Source organism: Halichoerus grypus, chromosome 3 (genome assembly GCF_964656455.1).
Source record: "Halichoerus grypus chromosome 3, mHalGry1.hap1.1, whole genome shotgun sequence".
In the NCBI taxonomy this organism is placed as follows: domain Eukaryota; kingdom Metazoa; phylum Chordata; class Mammalia; order Carnivora; family Phocidae; genus Halichoerus; species Halichoerus grypus.
In genome coordinates this window covers 105,216,282-105,235,927 of record NC_135714.1, presented here as the reverse complement: position 1 = coordinate 105,235,927, position 19,646 = coordinate 105,216,282, and the positions used below count along the sequence as shown (strand labels likewise).

Below are 19,646 nucleotides of genomic sequence, written 5' to 3'. Positions count from 1 at the left end.
CAAGCAAAGCTCTCTTTCCTTTAACTTTTGAGTTTCTGAACAAATTTGTTTACTGAACAATGCTTAAGCATGTAAAACTACCTATCCCCCCACTCTCACATTTTTAATTTCTAACAAGATAACTTGAAACCAGCTTAGATAGATTTATCTGCAAAAAAAATATGAATTATGGGGTGCCTGGGTGGCTCAGTCGGTTAAGCGTCTGCCTTCGGCTCGGGTCATGATCTCAGGGTCCTGGGATCAAGCCCCGCATCGGGCTCCCCGCTCAGCGGGGAGTCTGCTTCTCCTTCTCCCACTCCCCCTGCTTGTGCTCCCTCTCTCGCTGTGTCTCTCTCTGTCAAATAAATAAATAAAATCTTTAAAAATATATATATGAATTATAAGCCACACCTGCTGGCTGACACCTGCTTCTGGCTACTTCCTGCTCTAAAATGGCTGACTGAAAGGGAAGTGTAGCAGGAATTCATAGTTAAGGGTCAATTCATGGATTCAGGGCTGCGATGGAAGAATGTACTTCGATAAGAAACAGGAAGATCCTTGCACTTGGCCATTTAGAAAGCGTCTCGGTGGTAGCCTAGATAGTAATTAATTCACAGATCCAGGTGCTGTATGTATGTTGTAGATGTTCAGGGAGAGCATGTCAGGACAACTTGAGAGCAGGAGTCTGCAGCCACATGGCAGGTCAGAGTGCCTTTTAAGAAAAAAAAAAAAAGTGCCTTTTAAGAAAAATAAAAATGGACCCTGAGCATTTCACACAGTCAAATGTTTGCACTAGAATTAGAGACCAAACAGACATCTGTCTCTTCACATAAATGTATTAACATGCCCAAGATTTAAACACCTCAAGATTAAAATAGTTCAACAATCTATTTTCCAATGTGTCACCTTTATCCTACCTTCAAAACTGCAAGACAATAATCTACTTCCTGTGTAATCTGTGTTAAAAACGGGAAATTATCTGATTTTTACCACACAGTTGCCCATTCAGATTCTTCCTTTAACTGCTTTGTATTACTCTGCCTAGAACAGTCCAGCGGGACCTTGACTGCCATGTTTTAAGCAAAAGCTGGGGCAATAAAAATAGGTCATGTGTGGGGACAGCTGATTGACCTCATTGCAGACTGACTTGGGGTGTGTTCAGAAGTTTCTAAATGCACCCCCAGCCCCACTGAATATGGAGTCCTTGATACTGTCAGAATAATCAGAAAAATCCATCTTGTGAAATGTCAACATGCTCAAAGGCTCTATGGGCAGAGTCTTCCACTTTTCTAAATCACTGCAAGTATATGTGTACATTTGCACAGCCTGATGTTGAACATACTCTAAGCTACAGCTGGGGAAGCAGACACACGTGTGCGGCCTCGCGGAGCTGCAACGGTGTCCTTCCAGCTCTGGGAACCCAAGGGGGCCGTCCTTCACCGCGCTCCGGGGCCCAAGAGGTCACTGCAAAGCATCAGGAGACCCTGAAGACGGTAAATTCTCCCTTTCCTCCGGAGGGAAATCACATTGAATGGGAAGCGTCCTGATCCCCTCTGAATTTGATGTTTAACGTGAAAAAGGAAAGGGAGGGGAGGCTCTGAAAAAGAGATCTTGCAAAACTTCTGAACAAATTTCCTCGGACTGCTCTCTGCCTAAGCTCAGAAGGCACCAAAAGGATACAAGGGGTCCCTACTGGAAGGGTGGCTTACCAAACATAGCAGGCTCACTTCCAGCACTTACATTTAAAAAAAAAAGGAGGCGCTTAGGCAGAGCTGACCAGACCCATTAGCATCTCCGGGTCTCTCACTGACAGTGCAACAAGGGGGAATAGCAACAGTTAAAAGAGCGGACTACCTTAAGTAAATGAAAAAGCGCATTTCCATATTTTTAAACAAAGGGGTTCTGCACCATCTGTCCCTGTCTGGGTGCCCCCTGCTCCACACTGAGCGGATTTGTGAGGGATTCAAGTGCACCTTATAGATTAAATAGTCACTCGGCTGCTTAAGCCCAGTTGCCCAGACAATGGCCGCGCAGAGCACCCCTTCCTCCTTCCTTCCTGTCGAGTGTTCTGCCTGACTACACAAACTAAATGCGCGCGGCTCCCCCGTTGCAAGAAGTGGACTTGACCGGAGCTAAAACCAACAAAGGCAGATTCTGGTGGGAGCTGCGGAAGCGCCGGGCACTGAGTCAACAAGCGGGCCTCATTGAAATGCAAATAGCGCGGCCGCGGCCCCGGCGCGCCACCTCCCGCCCCTTAACTTCTCAACCCCCGCGCCGCGCCGGCCTGAATGGGCCCATTGACGCGCGCCGGCGGTCCCCACCGCGCCGCGCCCGGCTGCCGCGGGGACGCCTGCAGCCGCGGAGCCCGCCCAGCCGCCGGGGCGCGCAGGCCTTGCGGGCTCTGGTCGGGGTTGGGATTGCTGTCAATCACCATCACCTCCTCTTCGTCATCCCCACCGCGCTCCCTCCGGCGCTAAGGAGGCGGACAGAGCCTTCCTCACACGCAGGTTGCCCTGATTTCTGGCCGAGGAACAGGAAAATTCACTCCGCTGCTGAGTTTAAAACAAACAAACAAACAGAAGTTCCAAAGTTCCACAGTGGCGGTTAGCCTCCCCCCCGCCAAGTATTTACTCACTTAACCTTAAGTATTTACTCATTTAAATCCTGCTCTCTTTCTTTCATCCAGAAAGAAATAGACTTAAATGTTTTTCAGGTGCTGAATACTTTTAGCGTCGAAGCAAGTTCTCCCTGATGCTCTGTAAATGCTTAAGTAAAAACAAATCCCATTTGGCATTTGGATACTGCCCGCCTTCTCTCCCCACTCCCCTATCCTTTGTTTTACTTTGACTAGATAATATTATCAGCTTGTTGTTTATTTTGCGCTTTCCCTAAAGTTTAAAGTTAATGCAAGCACTGTTAAAACTTCTACAGAATTTAAAGGGGGGGGGCGGGGGGTAAAGGTAAGTTTTTACAGAAATACAAGGCTAATTCAATTTTTTTTTTTTTTTTTAGCAAACTATGAGCTACTAGCAATAATTTTTTTAAAAAGCTAAATGGTACTTAAAGATCACCTGAAAACATAAGTTGACTTTCTACAGCATATATATTTGGTTGCTGTATCGACTCCAAGGAAATGAGGATTGATATACATTTAACAAATATAATGAAGGAAATATTTATTTTTAAATCCCTTAATTTTGTAAGGTTACCAGAGTATAATTATATTTGAACATATAATAGATGTGTAATTGACTTAAATACACAAACTATTTTGCTAAAAAGCAACTAAAGGAAGATTTACATTCTACCATTTTTTATTTTTAAATTATTTGGCAAAGCAAAGTAGAATTTCATTTAAAAAGAAAAAAGAAATTTCATAGTTGCCAACTTAGAATGTTTTCTGATTTTTGAAGAACAGCTCTCTTCTGTCCTTTTTCTTTTCTTTTTGGTTTTGGTTTTGGTTTTGGTAGTGCCTCCTTACCCACCTACCCAGCACACACCCAAACACACGCCAAACAAACATAGCTTTTGGCCTATTTAATAAGGGATCAATATTGTTGGATTGGATTGACCTGAGTCGACTAATTGAAATGGAGTTGAGTGGGATCTACAAAACGGGACATTCAGAATTACACTATTGGCCTTAGTAATGGCATTTCTTCTGTAGTGTATATCTGATACTTTTGCTTGCCCAGGGTCCATTTTTCCTTAGTGCAGAAACAGCACCAGATTTTCATCCAGAAGACTACCCTCCCCCACTCCTGGTCCACGTGGTTCACATCCATGGCTCCAAAGCCACAGCTAGTCCCTAGGATGCCTTTGTGCAAATTTAAAAAATACACCCCTTCCTCCAGGCAGGTGAAGCCCTCTTCCAGCAAATAGCCAGGTCTGCACTGTCCTGTCAGCCAGAAGCTTTGTGCAGTTCAGTTATACTCAGCTCTTCCTCTTTCCAGCCGTATACTCATGCCGGCAAATCGGCCCATTCAACGTCTCAGGCCACAGTGAAGAGTTTCAAGAACAGGTGTGTGAACCAAGTTGAGCTCAGGAAAGTTAGCCAGAGAAACTTCGCTGTAATTATTAGAAAAGAGGCATTAAAAATTTCTGGTGTCATTGATTAAATGGTGGCATATAGACTTGGAGCTGCACGTGACTCTCACTGCCATCGGTGGGGAAGAGTTGGCCAAAAGCAAGAGACAGAATCAGAGTGAGAGATTATTAATCCTATCCTATGAGCAGCTGGATTCAGCCATGTCTGAATCAATCACCCCTTCAATTACATGAGCCAATAAATTCCTTCTTTCGAATAAACCAGTTTAATGATTTTCTGTCATTTGCAATCCAAAAGAATCTTGACCAACACGATTGCCACAATGCGAAGAGGTAAATCTCACAGTAGATATTATGCAAGCGAATTTATTTTGGGTTTTGATATCAGCGCCGTTCATAATTCTTTCCGTAACAGGTAAATCATTATAAGTTAACTTTAGGAACAGCCATTCCACTTCCCCTACCTTTTCTTCTTCAATATATAATACTTTAAAATAAAAGACATGAATGGATCTTTATTTTCTTTGGGGGTCTGAAAATATTTCTGTGGCCATGCCCATTGTTTAGTACAGTTAGCCTACTAAATGGGGGTTTAGGTAGGAAGGTTGGAAACTATCCAAGGGGCTAATCCTCTTAACCTGTTTAATTTTGATTATTAGAAGATATATGACACATTGAAATTAGCTTTACAAAGTCTTTTCACACCCATTGAGAACCTTAATAAATTTGTAATAACTACATCAATAAAAGAACAGATAACATAGGTTGCAAGAACTTACAAAATGATAATTACTAGATAACAAACAGTCAAACTTCACTTAGATAAAATTATACCAAACTAAGCACATTTCTCATTTGATAACCAATGCAATGATTTGTTCTTTGCTCCCAGAAATATTCACGTGGATGAAATAAGATGAATCATTTGTCAGGGATGTAGTAGAAAGAATTCTGCCTTGCAATAAGAAGTTAGACTGGTTTTAGGTTCCTTTTAATTTTTATATCCTGATTTTTATGATTCAAACTTTTTAGATGTAGCAGACATGAACTTGTCCCCAAATTAATTACTATCTTATCTATTTAGGATATTATCATCCCCCCCACACACTTATCATTCATTCACGATTATCATTACATTACTTTGAATTGTGCTCATTTGAACCTGAAAAACTTAAATCTTGTTTTCAGAAAAGTATAACCACCTGAATTGTTTCCAGTCTTATCCCAGAGCTAAGTTCCTGTTGCTGTTTTTTATTTAAAAATCTAAGAACAGAGGATTTAGATATGAATGAAAATTAAGAGAAACTGCAATTCATTTTTTCTAGTTCCTGTTCTTTGTTATTCTTGGCTCTACCATTGTCATACCTTAGAAGATTGAGGGGAGGAAAATGCCATTAGTTCTTTGTTTTGTAAATATTGACTTCTTTTCCTTCCTTGCAGTAATGTTTAACACATCTGCTTTCTATTTTTATATTATGATTCCAGTACATTGTGGATAGCTCCACTCTTCCTGTAAAATTCCTTATTTATAAGAAGAAATGACCCACAGCTAGTTCAGCCTCCTTGACTCCTACCTGACCTGCCTATGCTAACTGCTCAGTTTAATCAAATGGAGGAAAGGGTCAGGAGTTTGACAGCTCCTTTAACAAGTGTGAATGATAACTAAGTTGAGTACCTCAGCATTTACATAACCTCCCTGTAGCTTGACTTCCTGTACGATAGAAGCCAAAAGCAGAACTACACACTTCCCAGACTCCCTTGCAGCTTAGGGGTCCTAATAAGATCTAGCATCTGTCAAGCAGATATCATTACTTGAAACTCAAAGATGGAAGTAAACCACATGGGCAGTGGACATATAGAGGAAGATTAGATCTCCTGGAAAGAAGAAACATCCACTTCTTCCAGGGCAGGTGGGGTAAAATTTCTAGAGTCCATTTTCTATCGTTATAGGTTCCAAATGACAAGGTGATACCAGGAGTGTTTTCTTCAAAACATTCTTATGTTGGACTTATGTACTTCTCAAGGCTGCTCTGTTTCTAGCTGTGTAGCAATCACTCAAGCCTGGTTCTCTGGCTCTCCTAAAGATTCTTTAAACTACATAGTATCTGCTTAAAATGATTAGAGTGAATGCTGATGGATAAATTAATTGATAACAGATGTGGCTTTTCAGGTAAGGAAAATAGAAATCTGAGACTGGTTGTCTGTCTTGGTTGGATTTGAAGGCACTGAGGATCTTACTGTGAGCAGCAGATGTGACACAGTGGTGAAAGTTGCCTAAACATTTACGTGCAGTCAGCAGAAGCAATGGAATGCTTATTGAAGGCTAGCTCTTAGATGGCCAAGTGTCTGCTATTATATAACAGAATGGAGGGACATAAGAAATATAAAGTTTGTGTGGTGGACTGACTAGTTCTAATCATACTGGAGTCCTTAAAGAAAGAAAAGGATAACATCAAGATTTTAAGTTCTTGGTTGAAGACATTGTTAGAGACCAAGGAGTTAATTTAATTGCCATGAAGACTTTTTATCTCTTGTCAGCCACATTTTTTGTCTGATATAGCCAACAATGAGATGGAGAGTCTGATCCTACAAGTCTCTGAATTATGACATAGGTGAATTTACATTCATATTAGGTCTCATGTGAAAGTTTGGATGGCTTGATGCTCTGCCACCTCCACCCATAATTGGAATGGGGATATTTGGGAGGATTTAACTACAGGGTGTATCTGAACTGCCAAGTCCCACTGAGCTACCCCAGAATAATCAGCCCTTCCTCTCCTATATGTTGAGATTATAACTATCTTTTTTTAAGAGTCTATAATAATCTCACTTCAGGTAAATAACTTGCAGTGGATGCTGGTTCTCCTTATCTTCCTCCCTTACCACCATTCATTGCTTCCAGACTTATAGGACAGTCATATTTAGCATTTGCTAGTTTATGAAGTTAAACAAAAGAAGGAAAGACGAACACAACTGCAAAATTTTTCTATCTCAGATCATCAAGAACGTGCATAATATACATGGAAACAGACTCTAAGGTTTCTAGACTAGAGAAGGAGGTAAATAATTCCAGATCAGGTTGAATTAATCAACATGGCTACACTTATTAGAGAGATTTTGGTTTAAACAGCTGGCAGTCCTGTTTGTTCACTTGCTTTCCTAAAACCTGGACTCAGAGGTGTTCCACGTGAAATGAGGTTGAGATGCCAGAAATTTCTTGACACAATGTGCAGGAAAGAACCTAAAGACTTCAGAAAACAGGTAGGTTGGGACAAATTTTCATGCTCAATCTGCTTGCCCACTCTCTAACTATATCTACCAAAAGGACCCAGAGAACACTCATTAAACCTTGATATTAAGTAATGCTTTTGCAAGGGACAAGTGACAGCATTTTTTTAAGTGCATTGGTGTCTGTCCTCTATAGGTCATAAGCAAAGGTAAAGAAAACCCTATTGAAAATGGCTTTCTTATTTAAATGAGGGTAACTAAATCCTGGAATGGCAGAAGCCAAGTAGCACGTGCCAGAGGTGAGGTAGGTATGATTCCCAAAATAGGCATCAGAATCACATTAATAATCAGAATTGTTTGAACAGTAAGAATCTTTAAGGGGAGCTAGTTGATCACAGGGCTTTTGAGATCAAAACAGATTGTCCACTTGCTGTTGTACCCACATAGTTGTAATAGCTATTCTAAGCAATCAGAAGAATCCACTAAAACGGAATTCTGACCTATGTAGCTGGGGGCTATAATGGAAAAGGAGGGATAAGTGGAAGGTCTGAAACCTCTCCCTCACTTTCCAAACTGTAAGCCAAAATGAATACTGTTATCACTTGGGGGATCATAGAGTAACATCATTAAAGAAATGAAATTTGAGAGATAGTTATTCCCATGGTAACCTCTTTTAAGTCATTTGTTTGACCTATGTGGGAAAAAAAAAAAGTTTTTGAGAATAATAGTAGACTGACTACTAAGCTTTCTCAGTTGGTGACTCCATAGCAGGTCTGCTTCAAGTGAGATCTCATTATTAGAACAAATGAACACAACCCCTAATATCTGGAATGTGCCTACTAATCCTGAAAATGCCTCCTACCCCACCCTTATGTCTACATAAAGCTTTCTTTCACCTGGAAGGTTTAGCATTATACTTTTACCAACTTCCTTCAAGGCTATGTCAACCCCCTGGTCCCATGACATAATTTAGTCTACTAAGAACTTGATCATCACCATCCCACAGGGCATCCCTCTGGCCCTCTGCACTGATAATGTGCTAATAGGATTAGTGAGCTGAAAGTAACAAGTACTCTAGATATCTTGGAAAGATGTGCACATGCCATAGGGTAAGAGCTAAAATCCAAGTAAATTCAGAGATCTATTCTCCATGCAGTTTCTGGGGTTTCAGTGGTCCAGGAATGTCAGTATCTTCATTCCAAAGTAAAAAACAATTGCCTAAACATTGTATCCTCTCCCACAGTGTTTGGTAGCCTCTCTAGATTCAAATGTTCTATTTTAACCCACGGACAAAATAATTCCTAGGTCTTTGAGTGAGAGTCCAGAGGGAGAGAAGATTTGGCAGCTCTTCCAGGCTAAATGGCAATTAATTCTGTTATTATCTCCCATGACCCTGTGGATCAAAACACTATATGGAGCCTTTGGAAATAGGATAATTACAATAAAAACTCCAAGAATTTTGGAACAAAATCTCTTCAGCAAATAGCTACTTTCCTTTTGAGGCCAGCAGATGTTTTCATACTCCTAGTCTGTCCTTTCACCAACATGTATCTAAGACCTCAGTGGCAATTCCCTATAGCCAGGTGGCTGAGGGTGAAATATTCAAGCCTTGTTTAAGGAAGGTTCTCTAACATATGCTGGCTCCAGCTATGAGTGTTCTTTGCAATCTCACTGACAAGGGATGGAAAAGGCTTACAACTGGGCAGAACTTTGGGAAATACAGCTTAATGTCCACTTTGACTCTTAGAAGAGATAACTGGAGGTAGGGATCTCTTCAAATGCTAGACATAGGTAAACAGTTCAGTCAGATGTCTGGGTCTTGGAAAAAAATAAGTTTGAAGGATTGACAACAAGGGGATTTGGGAAAGAGTCATATAGACGAACCATTCAGAATATACAGCAAGGGAAAGGAAATATTTGTGTTCAAGGTCAATATTCAATAGTAGATTCTTCTGCAAAGAAAGTGCTCAATAATAGTCAAGATTACCTATTTTGTATATATTGGTTGGTTCCCTTCACTTAGCCATGCTCAGTTGGCTTATGAAATAAGAGGTTATAGATACAGGGTTACGTATGGGTGAAACATGGATTTTCCTCTGCTGTTACTAAATTTCCAAACTCCAAGCAACAGAAACCAGTGCTGAGCCCCCAGTAGGGCAACCTTAATATGAAGGAACCAGGTAGCCACCTGACTCCCTTTCACTATGTTATTGTCTGCACCGATGTTTATTTTGGATATGGATTTGGCCACCCTGGCTGCAATTGCTTCTTTGTGCATTAATTTACATGTGCTAAATGAATGCATTATTCACCAACATGGTATCCTACATACATCATTGCTTCTGACTAAGGAGGTAAATTCATTGGAAAAAATAATAAATAATGCAATGGTCACATGCCCATAGGATTCACTGGTTTCACCATCTACTCCATCCCCCTATAGTTGACCTGATAAAAATAATTGTGGAATGGCTTATTAAAGACATAGCTACAGTACTGGTTGGGAGATACTTTGTGTACTTGGGGAGCTGCTCTACAGAAAATGGCATACTCTCTGAAATTACTTATGATACTGTTTCTTCAGTAGCCAGGACACATGGTTCCAGGAAGAAAGGGGTGGAAAGTGGGTGGTCTCTCTTTAATTTCACCTAATGGTTCATTTGCAAAATGTTTTTGTTTCAGTCTCCTTGACTTTATCTTTGTTGGATTAAAAGTTTTATTAGCCAAAGATAGAATGCTTTATTTTCTAGAGAGAAATAACAATATCCCATCAAATTGGAAGTTGAGGCTGCCACCTGGTCTTTTGGGGCTCCTAAACCGCTGAATTAACAGACAAAATTCAGTTATCATGTTGGCTGGAATGATTTTTCCAGAATCCAAAGGAGGAATGGGCATAGAGGGGGAGTACATCTGAACCCAGAATATCCTCTATGGTTCTTTTTAGTTATGTGATAAAAGTTAATGGAAGACATGAAAAAGATGTTCAACATCCTTAGTTACTAGGAAAATGCAAATCAAAACTATATTAATATACCACTTAATACCTACTATGATGGTTATAATAAAAAGGGGGGGGATAACAAGTATTGGCAAGGATATAGAGAAATAGGAACATTCATGCACTGGTGGTAGGAATGTAACATTGTGCAGCAGCTGTGGAAAACAGTTTGACAGTTCTCCAAAAGGTTGAACATAGAAGTACCACATATGATCCAACAATTCCACTCCTAAGTATATACTCAAAAGAACTGAATGCTTGTACAACAATGTTCATAGCAGTATATCACAATAGCCAAAAGGTGAAAATAAATCAAATGTCCATCAACACATGAATGAATAAATAAAATGGGTATATACATACAATGAAATATTAGCCATAAAAAGGCATAAGAATCTGGATACTTGCTATAATATAGATGAACTTTGAAAACATTATGTTAAGTGAAATAAGCTAGACACCAATGGAGAAATATTATATAATTCCTCTTATATGAAGAATCTAAAATATGCAAATTCAAAAAGACAGAAAGTAGAATAGAGATAACTAAAGGCAAGTGTTAGAGGGTGGAATGGGGAGTTATTGCTTAATGGGTATAGAGTTTCTGTTTGGGATGACGAAAATGTTATGGAAATAAACACTGGTGGTGGTTACACACACTGTGAATATATTTAATGTCACTGAACTAATACACTTACAGATGATTAAAATGGTAAATTTTATGTTATATATAATTTACCACAATTAAAAAGAAAGGAACACTCCAAAAGACTACAGCAACCCCATATAAGCAAGATCACTAAGAACTCAGATGTTTCAGGCATGAAAATTATGGTTGCATCACCAGAGAAAGAACCCCAACCAAACAAGATGCTGGATGAAAGCTTAGCAAAACCAGAATGGGTAGTAGAGGAAAGGAATTATAAATGTCTACAATAAATTTGTGACCAGATGTAAAAAGACGAGGATGGTTTTACCTAATTTTTTTCTTGATTTTTTTATCCATCTCCCTTTCCCCATTACCTTAAATAAGGTGCATTAGTGGTGTTAATTTTATAATCTAGTCCCTAGGATACAGGATAAGAAAATGGGATTATGAGTGAATTAAAGTAGAAATGAATATCACTCAGAGTAGATGTGGTGATTGACTTTTTGCTCAGCCATTTTGAGGAGAGGGTGAGAGTGCATTTGTAGGAAATCATGGCATTATGTCAGCCAGGAGTATGTTGTTCTTGCTATTATTGTTTGGATGTTTATGTGTTCGAGAATAAATGGATTTTGAATAGTAAAGAGAGTATGGCAGATATTGTAAGTTTTCTCACCCAATTTACACCCATTCAAACCCCACTTTAGCCTAACTTCCTATACTGTAGAGACTGGAAAGCTAAATATTAAATTTCCAAGAGTCCCTTTAACTACAGCTCCTCCATGCAGTTACACCAACCTGAGATTTGGATGTAGAAATGAGCAGTACGAGGTGGTGGCCATACACACAGAAATCAGGTCTTCTGGCAAGGGCAGTGGCAGCTCTGGTTCTTCTGGGCAGCTACTAACATCTACTTCTGTTTCAGGCTTCCCCCCAGGAAGCAGACTCTGAAATGGAGGTTAGCATGCAGAGAATTTATTAGAGAGTGCTCTCAGGATCAAGATCTGTGGAGGAAGGGAAGGAAGCAGGATTGGGCAGAGGGCAAAGTACAGTTGCCATTCAGTGTCACCTAAGACTTCAGCTGACTCTCTAAGGAGGCTTTGAAACTGGGATGGCCCTTCAGAATTGTCTTGAGTTGACACAAGGGGGCCAAGCATCTTCACTCAGGGCAAGGGCTCTCTTCAGTCAAGGGCAAGTCCCAGACGGGGCTGGCTGGTGGACAGCACATCTGGCAGCACTTACAGCAAGTGGAGGAATAAGTCCTTCAGTATGTACATACTAGAGTATATCCCTTACGTTGCTTATATCCACAGCCTTCAGGTAAGTTCTGGGAGTAACTCCTCCAGGACTGTGATGGCCTCTTTCCCCAGTACTAAGTTATAAGAGGAAGGCTAGAGGGACAAACTAAAGTCCCCATCACTGCAACTGGTCTCACTGCGTGGCTCTTCTACTACTTATTCTAGATCTCTGTAACCTTTAGCTTACTCTTCTGGTTTAAATAAAGTATTTGGTTAGGTGACTAAGACCCTCATCCCTGAGAGATAGGATTCCCTAGTCACAGTACCCATTTCTGGCCATGGCTGATAGAAATTGGACAAGGAGTACCAAAAGATGCTCAAGTGGATCTCCTGGATGCCAAACACATTCTTCCCTGTCCCCATTGTATAAGCGGTACCTTTTTCTGAAGACCATCGTTAATTACCCCTGCCAGGTTTGTGACTCTTCTCTTAGTCTACAAAGTACCTGGGAGGCAGCCATAACTTAACGTTCAGTGGGACTTTTGCTATTCCCCCCAAAAAGCATTCTCCCTTTAGAAACTAGGACCTCTAAACCAGTGAGCCTAGAATTACAGGGGTGAGAGGCATAAATTTCAAAGTGGGTCACTTAATGTGATGGTTACACAGCAACTCCTACTTTTATCCCTTGGTTCCTGAACCCATGCAAGTCTTACCTACTGGGGACATAGCACCATATAATGGTTATTGACTAGAATGCATACCACACCCTAGAAAATGGTGCCCCATTCTCATGGTCTCACCATCTTTGAGATGGTGCCTCAGCTGTGCCTTTAACGGACATTTCAATGCTCAGTCAGGCCAGCAGTTTCAAGGCAGTGGATTGATAGGACTAGAAGATTTTTGTGGTCGTATGGTCATACGATGGCAGTAGCTAATCAGCCCCAGTAAGTGGGACCCAAGCTTTTGGGCCCATACATGGCTTCCATCTAGTCCACCATGGCTACTACTTTGTTCATGGGCCTATTGTGCCAGCACTGAAATGGCTCACGTCCAAGGCTGGCTAACATCAACTGGCTGGGTCAGCTCTGACTGCTTGGTTGTTGTCTCCCTCCACGGTGGATGCTCTCAGGTGGGTATTGACATGCATACAGAGATCTTCACACTCAATCCTCCTTTTACGTCCATTCATACGCCTTTACTACACACCTGTTAGTTCCCAATCTTCCAATTTTTCTCCTTCCAAATTTCTGACCAAGCTGTTTCTCAGCATTCTTGAGTCTGTATATGTTCTTATTTGGGCCACTTCTATTTCCACATAGTGTGGATGTCTAGGTACATCACCCAATGCTCTGCTCATTGGGAGAATTTCCTTTCACCACTTTTTTCAAGGCCACTCTTGAGTAGGACTGTGATCAGTGGGGTGCTGGTAAATATTTTACAACCAACTCTCCAGAAAAAAGAGCCCCGATTTATAATATTTATAGCTTTCTGCAGGGAAAATACTCCCACCATGGCCATTTCAAGCTCCCAAAGTGATGTCTATGAATGCAGAGTTTAGAAGAGATACGTATATTTGGCGTGTGTAGTATGAGCCAACTCCAGGGCACCACTGGCTATATTGTAACTACAGTCCATTTTCAGCCTCTACCACAGACCAAGCCTACCCATTGTAAACTGAGCTTGAGTTCTGGCCTCATCCAGCAGTCATGTGGATCCCCCATATTCATAGGCACACTGGCATGAGCTGGGAAAGGGATACTAGTACAACAGTGGTAAATGTCAAGGGGTTCTAGACTCGCTACTCTTGCAGTTTACTTGTGCCCATCAGCTCTGCACGTGCCTGATCCTGGATGTACCACTTCCATCCAACAATAAATTGCTGCTGGTCCTGACTGACTCAGAAGTCTTAGAAAACCTGGCTCTGGCTGTACAGTTCTGGCCTTATGACCACTTGATGACCCTTGGTCAGGTGTTCCATATCCACCAGTGCTCAGGAGCCTGTCAGCCGCTGTTTTTCTAAACCTATCTAACCTTCTGTTGCACATAACATGGCCTAGCTGTTTATATTGTGAACCATAGGAATTTACATTGTGATTTTCCTACTGGGACTGCTGTCAACTCCTTACAGAAGGTTTTCCCACCACAGATTCCTCCAACATTATAGTTTTTGCTGGACCATATGGTCCAAATGCAGCCTGGACCTCCTACAGAGACATTTTCTACTCTAGATCCCACTCAAAGCTGGAAGTATTTTGGATCATCTAATATATAGACAGAAGCAGCAGGGCCAGATGTGGAATATGATGCCCCCAAACCCAATTAGGCTCCTAGTATTGTGCCTTCTTTTTTGTGATGGGAGATGGGAGATGCAGTAATTTGTCCTTTGCTTTGAAGTTGGCACAACTATGAAGCTGTTTCAGCATGCCTCAGACCACTGGACTCCTAAAAATTTCACTAAGGCCAGCCCCTGAGTCATTGCAGTGTTTATCTTCTATCTCTTGGAGGGAATTTTTCTTATCAAGGTTATCAACATACTTGCCACTTCATGATCATCAACTTCACCAAGTCATTAATAGAGTGAAATAGTATGATGTTCTGGAGGACGTCTAGATGGCTCAAGCCTCTCTGAGTTGTATTGTAACAGAGGGTGAGAGGTTAACATAGCCTCGGAGCAACACTACTACTGTCCATTTGAAGTGTAAACTGTTTCTGATTCTTTTCTTTTAAATATTTATTTATTTACTTGAGAGAGAGTGTGTGAGCAGGGAGAGGGGCAGAGGGAGAGGAAGACAAGCAGACTCTGCACTGAGCGGGGAGCCCAACGTGGGGCTCGATCCCAGGACCGTGAGATCATGACCTGATCACTCTCTACCATACTTATAACCACTTTGCTTTCGATTTGTTCAGCATCACTACCTGACCTCTATTATTTTAGATCTGGTCATCCTCATTGCTCTCAGAGAGTTCAGTTCTATAAAGTCATCTATCATTAAGCCTTTCCTCTGGATGGCAGGCACTAAGTTTCTCAGTGACGTTACTGCCCCCTCAGCAGTGTATACCTAATTACTTGGGTAAATGTAACATTCTCCAGGTTCTCTCAAGGAAATACTTGGGATGATCAGTTTTATGTGTCAACTTGGCTAGGCTACAGTCCCCATTTATTCAATCAAACACTAATCTTAGGTGTTGCTGTGGGTGTTGGATAAAAGAAGGGAGCCACAGGCAAGAATGAAGTCAGGAGGCTACCACTTTGGAATTAAATAGCATCATCATGTTTGTAGGTATAGGAAGAATAGTCAAGCTACACAGTGATTGACCAATTACAGTACTGCAATGGGCCATCCAGACGCATCATTGTCCCTGGGCAGGCAATATGAACAAGAGTCTCTGCCTCCAGGTAGAAGCAGAATAGAGTGTGGAGATTTGGCTGTAGGAGGAAAAAAAGGGAAAAAAAAAAGTAGCTGGAAAAGTGTGGTGGACTAAAGAATCCACTAACTGACAGATACCTTTTTAGCTCCATCTGGACTCAAGGTCTATCCTGGATATCAATAACCATTGGCTAGAAGTTGGGATATCACATATAGCTAGAAATTAAGATTTATGTAATAGCAACATAGTCTCAGACCCCAAACCATAAAGTTAACACACAGATTGGCCCTATGTCTCTATATCCCTGGAAATTCGGGCAGGGCAAATAAAAACTCTGTAGAGAAATACACCTTCAACTCAAGATGCACAATATTCAAATAAAGTCCTACTAAAAATGATCCCACATAATTAACAATTATAAGATATATGAAGAATCTACCACATTTGGGAGTCAATAAAACAACAACAGAATTAAATAGCAAAATCAAAATAATCAGAAATTCTAAATTAGATATTATTAAATCATATATTTAAATTGATTAAAGACCTAAAATAAATAACTAAAAACATTAAAAGACCAAGACTCTATGGAAGACTATTCAGAATTTAACACAGAGAAAAAAAGAGATTTTAAAATATGGAAGAGAGTTTAAAAAAACATAGAATATGGAAATGAGAAAACCCATCACAGGATTTTCAGAAATATAGAAAAGAATGAGGGAGAAGTAAAATTTGAAGACCTAGTGGCTAAAGTTTTTCCAGAATGGATGAATGATATGAATTCTCACATTCAGAAAGCATGGTGAGTGCTGTACAGAGTAAATAAATATAAATATACATCTAGATAAAGGGGGATCATAAAAGCATGCAAAGATTAAAAATCAAATAGGTGAATAATAGATTTATATCAGACTTCTTAACAGAAGGCATAAGCTGACAATTGAATATAACTTCAACATGCTGAGAGAAAATACCAGATAATTCAGGATTCTAACTTCAAACAAACTTTTATTCGATAGTAAGAATGAAACAGACATTTCCATGCACACAAAGAATCGAAGTCTTCACTATTACCACATTCTCACTGAGAAACTTTAATTTTATTTTATTACGTTATGTTAGTCACCATACATTACATCATTAGTTTTTGTATGCGTATCACACCCAGTGCTCCATGCAATACATGCCCTCCTTAATACCCATCACCGGGTCAACCCATCCCTGCACCCCTCTCCCCTCTAAAACCCTCAGTTTGTTTCTCAGAGTCCATAGTCTCTCATGGTTCATCTCCCCCTCCGATTCCCCCCCCTTCATTTTCCCTTCCTACTATCTTCTTTTTTTTTTTTTAACATATAATGTACTATTTGTTTCAGAGGTACAGGTCTGTGATTCATCAGTCTTACACAATTGGCAGAGCTCACCATAGCACACACCTTCCCCAATGTCCATCACCCAGCCACCCCATCCCTCCCACCCCCCACCACTCCAGCAACCCTCAGATTGATTCCTGAGATTAAGAGTGTCTTATGGTTTGTCTCCCTCCCTGGTTTCATCTTGTTTCATTTTTTCCTCCCTTCCCCCATGCTCCTCTGTCTTGTTTCTCAAATTCTTCATATAAGTGAGATCATATGATACTTGTCTTTCTCTGACTCACTTATTTCACTTAGCATAATACCCTCTAGTTCCAACCATGTCGTTGCAAATGGCAACATTTTGGTTTTTTTGAAAAATATTAGGGCTGTATAATATTCCATCATATATATACCACATCTTATTTATCCATTCCTCTGTTGATGGATATCTTGGCTCTTTCCATAGTTTGGCTATCGTGGACATTGCTGCTATAAACATTGGGGTGCACATACCCCTTTAGATGAGTACATTTGTATCTGTGGGCTAAATACCCAGTAGTGCAATTGCTGGGTCATAGGGTAGCTCTATTTTCAACTTTTTGAGGAACATCCATACTGTTTTCCTGAGTGGCTGCACCAGCTTGCACTCCCACCAACAGTGTAGGAGGGTTCCCCTTTCTCCACATCCTTGCCAACATCTGTCGTTTCCTGACTTGTTAAATTTAGCCATTCTGACTGGTGTGAGGTGGTATCTCATGGAGATTTGGATTTGGATTTCCCTGATGTCGAGCACTTTTTCATGTGTCTATTGGATGTCTTCTTTGCAGAAATGTCTGTTCATGTCTTCTGCCCATTTCTTGATTGGATTATTTGTTCTTTGGGTGTTGAGTTTGATAAGTTCTTCCTAGATTCTGAATACTAGCCCTTTATCTGACATGTCATTTGCAAATATCTTCTCCCATTCTGTCGGTTGTCTTTTGGTTTTGTTGACTGTTTCCCTTGCTGTGCAAAAGCTTTTTATTTTGATGATGTCCCAATAGTTCATTTTCGCCCTTGCTTCCCTTGCCTTTGGCAATGTTTCTAGGAAGAAGTTGCTGTGGCTGAGGTCGAAGAGGTTGCTTCCTGTGTTCTCCTCTAGGATTTTGATGGATTCCTGTCTCACATTTAGGTCTTTCATCCATTTTGAGTCTATTTTTGTGTGTGGTGTAAGGAAATGGTCTAGTTTCATTCTCCTGCATGTGGCTGTCCAATTTTCCCAACACCATTTGTTGAAGAGACTGTCTTTTTTCCATTGGACATTCTTTCCTGCTTTGTCAAAGATTAGTTGACCATAGAGTTGAGGGTCCATTTCTGGGCTCTCTATTCTGTTCCATTGATCTATGTGTCTGTCTTTGTGCCAGTACCACACTGTCCTGATGATGACAGCTTTGTAATAGAGCTTGAAGTCTGGAATTGTGATGCTACTGGCTTTGCTTTTCTTTTTCAATATTCTTCTGGCTATTCGGGGTCCTTTCTGGTTCGATACAAATTTCGGAGTATTTGTTCCATTTCTTTGAAAAACGTTGATGGTATTTTGATAGGGATGGCATTAAATGTGTAGATTGCTCTAGGTAGCATAGACATCTTCACAATATTTGTTCTTCCAATCCATGAGCATGGAACATTTTTCCATTTCTTTGTGTCTTCCTAAATTTCTTTCATGAGAATTCTATAGTTTTCTGAGTACAGATCCTTTGCCTCTTCGGTTAGATTTATTCCTAGGTATCTTATGGTTTTGGGTGCAATTGTAAATGGGATCAACACCTTAATTTCTCTTTCTTCTGTCTTGTAGTTGGTGTATAGAAATGCCATGGATTTCTGTGGATTGATTTTATATCCTGCCACTTTACTGAATTCCTGTATGAGTTCTAGCAGTTTGGGGGTGGAGTCTTTTAGGTTTTCCACATAAAGTATCAAATCATCTGCAAACAGTGAGAGTTTGACTTCTTTGCTGATTAGGATGCCTTTTATTTCTTTTTGTTGTCTGATTGCTGTGGCTGGGACTTCTAGTACTATGTTGAGTAGCAGTGGTGATAGTGGACATCCCTGCCGTGTTCCTGACCTTAGGGGAAAAGCTGTCAGTTTTCCCCATTGAGAATGATATTTGCTCTGGGGTTTTCATAGATGGTTTTTATGGTTTTGAGGTATGTACCCTCTATCCCTACACTGTGAAGAATTTTATTTATTTTTTTTAAGATTTTATTTATTTATTTGACAGAGAGAGAGAGATTGAGAGAGAGCGAGCAAGCACATAAGCAGGGGGAGTGGCAGGCAGAGGCAGAGGGAGATGCAGACTCCCCGCTGAGCAGGGAGCCTGATGCGGGACTCAATCCCAGGACCCCGGGATCATGACCTGAGCCAAAGGTAGTCGCTTAACCGACTGAGCCACCCAGGAGCCCAACTGTGAAGAATTTTAATCAAGAAAGGATGCTGTACTTTATCAAATGCTTCTTCTGCATCTCTTGAGAGGATCATATGGTTCTTGTTCTTTCTTTTATTAATGTACTCTATCACATTGACTGATTTGTGGATGTTGAACCAACCTTGCAGCCCAGGAATAAACCCCACTTGGTCATGGTGAATAATCCTTTTAATATACTGTTGGATCCTATTGGCTAGTATTTTGGTGAGAATTTTTGCATCCATGTTCATCAGGGATATTGGTCTGTAGTTCTCCTTTTTGATGGGGTCTTTGGTTTGGGGATCAAGGTAATGCTGGCCTCATAAAATGAGTTTGGAAGTTTTCCTTC

General features: G+C 40.6%; 1 protein-coding gene across 1 annotated transcript in view; it reads right to left on the bottom strand.

The window, feature by feature from the left end:
* Window positions 1–11,760: 11,760 nt before the first annotated feature.
* The window catches only part of SPRY1 (sprouty RTK signaling antagonist 1), an 89,186-nt gene continuing 81,300 nt past the window's right edge, over window positions 11,761–19,646 (bottom strand). The window contains exon 3 of the transcript XR_013446451.1: window positions 11,761–11,845. The gene's annotated coding sequence lies outside the window, so the exon portion shown is untranslated. The remainder of the gene's footprint in view (window positions 11,846–19,646) is intronic.